The sequence below is a fragment of the Neomonachus schauinslandi genome, chromosome 10, assembly GCF_002201575.2.
Source record: "Neomonachus schauinslandi chromosome 10, ASM220157v2, whole genome shotgun sequence".
Lineage (NCBI taxonomy): Eukaryota > Metazoa > Chordata > Mammalia > Carnivora > Phocidae > Neomonachus > Neomonachus schauinslandi.
The window spans coordinates 309,545-315,989 of record NC_058412.1 but is presented as its reverse complement, the minus strand read 5'-3'; the positions used below and the strand labels follow the sequence as shown (position 1 = coordinate 315,989).

Here is a 6,445-nt window from a genome sequence, read left to right as displayed (position 1 = left end):
TAGGTGAGAGGCTGGGGTGCCAGACAAGGGATCCCTCGGCTGCAGACACCACAGCTCCAGGGGGTTCATCGGGTGCTCCCCGTGGCGGTTTGGCATAGGAAAGGGGCCATGGAGGACTTTTCTTCTGTAGCCTGCACTAAAACTCCAAGCACATCCTGAATTTCCACTGTCCTCAGTCACATATGAAACAAAAATGTGTTTTACTTTGAATAATATCACAGGGGGTGAAGGAATTTTAAAAAGGGAAAATAAAACAAAATTTCAGACCTCCAAGATTTTAGAACATAGAATAAATTGGAGAGATTCCATAGATATACCTAAATATAGTTTGGCCTAATAAAATTTGCTTGGTCTAAGAAGACTGTGAAAGCCTTCTCACTTAATGAAATCTCAGCCAAACAGCACGAATAAATCTAACCTCATCTTTCAAAACTGTATTTTTGGACAACAGAACATCATAATATTGGATAGAATCCACAGTAAACTGATTCTGCTTAAAGCTTTAGTGAGTGTGTGGTCCTTCACCATGTGGAAAACACACAATTTGGTTTGTTAGGGTTTTATAATTAAATCAAGTCTCTAAGCATATTGAGCAGAATAGATATCTGTGTAAAAAACCATTAATTAATGCTCAGGGAGCATAAATGTCTGGTAGGCTGTTATCCTCAAAGATCTGGGAATTGGCTTATATCAGGAGTCCAGCATAAACATGGTGACTTCCAACTTTCTGCAGCAACTCTTTGTCTTCCAGAGTGACTGCTCTTGTAAGCTGCCTTGGGATGCCTGCGTGCGAGGAGTGCATGGAGGGAGCCAGCACTGCAGGGAACCAGCTGAGGCTGGGCATTGTTGACCACCTAAGGCAAGAACAGCAACATTTTAGAAGAAAAACATTTCTGTTCTCTTTGCTCCGAAGCTTATAATTGGAGCGTGCAGCTCCACCAGAACCCATATCCCTGAGGAGAAACTCTCCTTCTCAAAAGGCAGCTCTGCTACAGGAAGCAGTAATTTCCAGGGAGTGATTTGTCTGCAGCGACACTTGAGAGAAAGGGATATTCCAAGGGACTCGGAATCCTGGGCTGCTCAGACATGTGGTTCAGAACAGCCTGCAAGACAGGGTCGGGCATTTAAAGGAGGGCATTTCCCAGAGGAAGGGAAAGGCTGCTTTCAGGTCAGCCAGTTTGAGGACAACATCCCCAAAGCTGGAGAGGGTGTGGACAGCCAGAGAAAGGGTGATCGAGAAGGTCCAAGTACTTAAAGGGCAGCGGAAGTTAAGGTCAGTTGGAGGGTGTATGTGGACGGACAGGAGGTTGCTTGTACACTGTGTAAGTGATATTAGACATGGACTCAACCAGGTTATGATGGGATCAGGGCTTCACCTCATTAGTTTTCATGGGCTAAACGTTTTCAATTCACATATTTCTTCACATTCCTTGAAGGTGATTTGTCTCTGCCCTGCTTTTTACTTGTTGAGGCCCTAAGGCATGTCTTCCAGCCAACGGGGGATTTCCAACCTCACATCCACCTCCTGTCACCATTCCAGAGATTATGGAAAAGTGACAGGCCAGAAGTTCTAAATGACGTATCTTGTTTTGTTCAATAATTTTGAGTGTCATCCTTGCCCAGGGGCCATGCTAATCTTCTCTATATAGTTCCAATTTTAGTCAGTATGTGCCGAAGCAAGAACTTGTTTAATAATTTGGACTGGTCTGTATCTGGATCATTACCTATGCTTCGCTACTAGATCTAACTGCTGCCACTCTGGGCACAGGTGAGGAGGTTCCCTCACAGAACATCCACGCTGCGCCCACCCTCCGCCATGCTGGATGTGTTGCAACCTGATGCAGGGGGGCACTGCCATCTAATAACTCTGCGCAGCGTGGATGGCTGAAATGTCGATCGTAATACTGCCATAAAGTTCATTTATGATTTGGGGCAGTCATTTAAATTCCTGGTCTGCTATGTAGTTGTAAAAAAGGGGGACTATTTGTCACTTGTTTGTCAGAAACGCAAATACGAACATCAGTTGAGCCACATACTTACTGTCTAGCTTAAAAAAAATAGTAGTAGACTTACTCGTTGCTGTTATTCAATATAGGAATAAAAAAACACTAAGTAAGTGTTCCTAGGATACTTACCTGAGCACAGACTTCCCCAGAATGTCAGAAAACATTGAGTAACTTTGCAGACAGCATTTCCTGTCTTGCACAGGGATTTTTCAAAGGAGGTAGGGCAAGACTCCCAAAACACCAGCTAGGATGTCTCAAGTCCACCTTCACTCAGACTATTTACGCTGGGGCTCATGACCTTTACCTTTTCTCAGTGATCCCCAACTTGCCTTTCTACAGATTTCCCTACTGTGAGGGACGCCCCACTCTCCAGAAGGGCGCCACCTCCCTCTGCCTTAATCCCATCAACAACCAACCGGTTTTCTACCTAAATATCTCTTGACATCATTCCCTTTTCTACTCCTGCACCTCCATGCCACCATCATCTCATGCCTGTATTTCCTCAGTAGCCTCCAAAGAGAGATCCCCACATCCATTTCGTCCTCTCTCCCAACCCTATCTCCATGCTTCAGCCAGAATGATTTTTCAAACATACACACAAATGTGTTATCCTCCATTAGTGGCTTCCTCATTTCTTTAATGAAGGCCAACATCCTAAGTGTGGGTTACTTGGATTTGCTGGGGAATCGGGCATGGTGGCGCTCACCTGATGCACCATCAGCCGGCTTCGTTCCTGTCAGCCTGTGGCAACAGCATCAGTGGCAAAGAGGCATTTCTACTTGGTGCCACTTGCCTGTCATGGGCCAGCTAAAGCTCTGCTGTCTTTGCTCTGATGCACATGGGCTGTTGCCACGTTGATGGGATGCGAACAGGGAAGGTGGTGGACCACGAGCTGACTCTTGACAATTCTGCTCAGAATTGATACAGGCCAAGTCTGACACCCACAGAGCAGGAGATCCAACTTCCCGCAGGGACAGGCACAGAGAGGGGGTGGATGAATTGGTGGCATGATGATACAATCTGCCAGCAACCAAGCTGCTTGGTTGATACAATCTTCCAACCACGCTGCTTCAGTCAAAAGCAGCCTCAATGCATGAAAGAACGGTTTGAAATCCAGACTGATTCTTAGCAGGGCAGTCTTTGCTTGACGATAAAATGGGGACCCATGGTGTGCACTACCAGGCACTTCCTGCCCAGCATCTGCGTCAAGAGCCTTAGGCTACAGTTACACCCCAGCACCTGGTCATGGTCTGTACAAAGATAGAAAGCCCAAGGGTGACAGCAGAAAGTACCCAGAACATGTTGAATCTACCAGGCAGTTCCCTGCAGGTTGGGGTGACATCTGGCACACCTGGCTGCCTCTGTCTGTGGTTAGCTCTTTGCACTTGTAGATAACAGGACAGCACTGACTCATCTTTATCAACCACTGAATCCAACATTGACAGGGTAAGCACAAGAGTGCGTGCGGAAAGCACTAAAAACAACTATGTCAGCACATGAGTGTGCTTTATTTGGGGAAAATCTCAAATACATTTTTAATAATGTAATGTCTGTTTATTTTTATGTTAATATATAAGCATGGCCTACAGAAAAAGTCAAATGTAGGGCCCCTACAGAAAAACAGCACTCTCTGAACCATGGCTGCCTGTCCTGGTGAACCACTTTTCAGAAGTAACCACTTTCAACATTTTAGCTCTTTCTTGTAATATTTATCTTGATATTTTTAAGTAAGATATTTTAATGCTTCTTGCAGTATTGTTATGAGTCCTGGTGTGGTGATTCGTTCCATTCCATTCTTTACCTGAAAACCCAGTGGATGCTCACTGGAAATTCCTGTCCTTCAATTTGTCTTATATCAGTCCTTTCATGCATAATTTCTGTTTGCTATTTTTGAACTTCTATTAGTCGAATGTTGCAGCTTCTGAAATCCACCTCTTACAGTTCCAGAGGCTCCAAGTCTGAGCCCGGGGGGCTGGCAGGTCCCGTGCGCTGTCTGGTTTGCAGACAGATGTCTTTTCTCCGTGTCTTCGTGCGGCAGAGAGCCAGAGGGAGTGCCCACATCCACCCTATTGTCCAGACACCGATGCACCACGAGGACCACCACGCCACGGCGGCCCAAAGGCCGCACCTCCAAGCACCAACGCACTAGCATTAGGATTCCAATGTGAATTTTGAAGGTACACAAACATTTAGTCAATGCAAGAATCTCAACGTCATGCTTGTTTTTACTAATTTTCTAAGTCCCTGTTCTTTTCTCTACTTTCTGGAAAATTTCTTCAATTTTCACTGCAATGCTTCTATATTACTCATTTCTGCTACCTTCTTTGTTTCAAGTTTCAGAGGTCTTCTCTGAGTAACTCCCCTTTGAATACAATGAATTCTCTTATCTCTCTGAGGATAATAATTACAGTTTTATTTTGTTTGTTTTGAAGTTTCTTCTGACCTGAGGGTTCTGGAAAAATGCCAGCAACATTGGCAGAGTCTTTGAGTCTCTCCAAATCCAACATAAGAACAGACAGCTGACCCGACAGCAACACCGAGATCTGCAGACAGTATTTCCAACAAAAGCAAGCAAGGAGTTGTCGTGCAAGCCTCAAAGGCAAGCAGGGGTCAGAGCCACCAGCAGCCAGAGATCGAGCGCCCCGCGTCTGAGGAGCATAGCTTTCCTTTTGCCTTTCACGGCTCTGTCTTCTCCACGTTTATTATCTTTCTTTCTCTGTGTGTATTTTTTTCAATCTTTCATTTCATCTTTATCTTTTGGGTGTCCCATTTCCTTTGGGAAACTGCTGTTATTTAGAAATAAAGCTGCTTGAAAACTCTAAGTGTAGCTTGTGAAATGATGGTGTAAAATGGAGAGTGACAAGGAGCCAGATCATTAGGTAAACTATACCAAATATCTCAAGGTTTTTCCTTGTTTGAAGAGTGATTCTCAAACTTCCTGCTCAGATGTTAAAAGCCTGACAACAAGCATCCTTGGGAGGAAATGAGGAGAGGTCCTTGTTTCCTCCATGGCATCCCTGCCCTTGTGTGTCCTGGGGGCTCCAAGCCCAGAAGCTGTTTAGCTTCCCCAGAGAGTGGCCTTGGGCTCCTGTGCGGAGGGCAGAAGGTCGTTTCCACCCTGGCCCCGTGGGGTTGGGGCCCTTCGAGCTCTGACGATCATCTGCCTATGACACAAGCTCTCGGCAAGTCTGTCCTCCCCACTTCACAGGTATTCAATGCCTCGACTGCTGAGCCCTCCAAGACCCTGGTGCCCTGACTGCTTCTTCTCTTCCCAGTCTGTGGTCACTCGTCTCTAAACCTCCTCAGATACCACTGTCCCCACAAACTGAAACTTTTGTTAACACTCTCTTATCTGTTGTCACCTCTGATGTTTTCTGCCTTAGGTTTATGTGCTTTTATCAAATCTGGTTTTCTTGGGTTCAGAAGCATCAGAGGCTAAACCACGTGCCATGTGCCCCGTCTTTCATATGAAACATGTCTCTCCCTCTAGTTTGTTTTAGGCGCATGCGTTTGTTCCTCTTACGTAAGTATGGTGTTTATTTCCTTTGTCAACATTCTAAAAAGAGGCAATCTCGAAACCCAGAGTAACTGAAGCACGACTCAGTGCGGTTCACAGTCCGAGAGGGGCTCTCCTGGGCCTTGACCTTTCCTCCTCTCCTCAGCATGCTCATGCCCATGCCCACATCTCCCGTCTTCTACTTCAATGGTGGCCGTGAGCCTCTGGGGTTAATTCTAGAAATGCACCTGTTTCATTTAGTTGATTGTGCCCCTGATGCACCAGGAACATAAGAATAATGAGCAAAGGTAAGAAGAGGAGGGGTGGGGGAGTCTTGGGCTTTGCCGACGTCCCTGCAATCTGCATTAGTCACTATGGGAAATGAGTAATAAAGCAAATAAGCTATTGGTCAAAAATAATCAAACTTAATGCCATGTGTACACACATGCATGCCATCTAACTGGCTTGATGTAAAAATTGTCTATGCCCTGGTAACCGGTAGGTCGACGATTATGAGGAGATGGTAAATTCCACACTGACTCTGAAAAGTACTCTCCACATTGCTCCAGATCTCCAAGACACTCTGTTACAAAGCAGCATCCCAGGTTCTACTTCTTAAGGATGTGCAATGAAAGCAAAAATCTCACCAACTACTTCTTCAACAAGACATACCTGTGGACCCGACTCCACTCGCAGACCACCTCCGGCCCCTTTCTCATCTGGTCACCCACCTCTGCCTCAGTTACCCAAACTGCTCAGGGAAGAGACCCAGCATGAAGAAGTCAAGCAAAGGGGCGCCTGGGTGGCTCAGTTGGTTAAGCAACTGCCTTCGGCTCGGGTCATGATCCTGGAGTCCCGGGATCGAGTCCCATGTCGGGCTCCCTGCTCAGCAGGGGGTCTGCTTCTCCCTCTGACCCTCTTCCCTCTCATGCTCTCTGTCTCT

At 46.1% G+C, this 6,445-nt stretch overlaps 1 non-coding gene across 1 annotated transcript; it reads right to left on the bottom strand.

The window, feature by feature from the left end:
* Nucleotides 1-1,577: 1,577 nt before the first annotated feature.
* LOC123326066 lies at nt 1,578-1,682 on the bottom strand. The gene has a single exon (XR_006540856.1). It is a non-coding gene; the product is annotated as a U6 spliceosomal RNA (small nuclear RNA).
* Between the last annotated feature and the right edge of the window lie 4,763 nt (nt 1,683-6,445).